Here is a 782-nt window from a genome sequence, read left to right as displayed (position 1 = left end):
TATAATGCAATCAAAGAAGAATGTAGTATAACCAATATTAAATACTGTATAATTATGAATAAAACATATTTTGGAACTCCTTAAAGGGGTCATCGGATGCTACATGCACTTTTACAAGTTGTTTGAACTGAAATGTGTGTTGGCAGTGTGTGTACACAACCACCCTATAATGATAAAAATCCACCCAGTATTTTTTTTAATCTACTAACATCTTTAACCCTTTCTCAAATCGAGCCGATCTCAGATAGTTTCCCACGATAGTTGACTGACAGTAGCGTTTCAGCACAGACTGGACTGGTGTTTTACCTTAGCTCCGCCCTGAGTGAGCTGTCATCAGTCCGCCATTGTTTCACCGCGGAGCAGATGTAGACAAGAATGACTCCTAAGCGACTGTGGTGTTCTGTTGTTGGATGCAATAATGAACATAGCAGCCGTCATTTACTCCCGACATCTGAGCCGCTGAAGACGCAGTGGATTACGTTTGTTTTTGAAGGGAATGCGCCCCCCGATCTACCTAAATGCGTTTATGTTCACGCGAATCATTCGTGATCCAGCTTCACCTACAGAAGAAGTGAGTATAAGGTTTTTTAATGAATCTTTGCAAATCGCCTTTCCAAATAATGTGCTAATTAGCAAGTTTCACGATGAATGCGGCTAAAGGAAACAGTCCCTCAGAGAGCAGCTCGGAAGAGAAGGGCGGGGTCAGCAGAGCTCATTAACATTTAAAGGGAAATGCTACAAAAACGGCTTGATCTGAAAAGAGCTGTTTTTGACAGGGTAAA

The sequence above is a fragment of the Sinocyclocheilus anshuiensis genome, unplaced genomic scaffold (assembly GCF_001515605.1).
Source record: "Sinocyclocheilus anshuiensis isolate Anshui unplaced genomic scaffold, SAMN03320099.WGS_v1.1 scaffold868, whole genome shotgun sequence".
In the NCBI taxonomy this organism is placed as follows: domain Eukaryota; kingdom Metazoa; phylum Chordata; class Actinopteri; order Cypriniformes; family Cyprinidae; genus Sinocyclocheilus; species Sinocyclocheilus anshuiensis.
The sequence above is the reverse complement of the archived record's forward strand: the minus strand, read 5'-3'. Positions refer to the sequence as shown.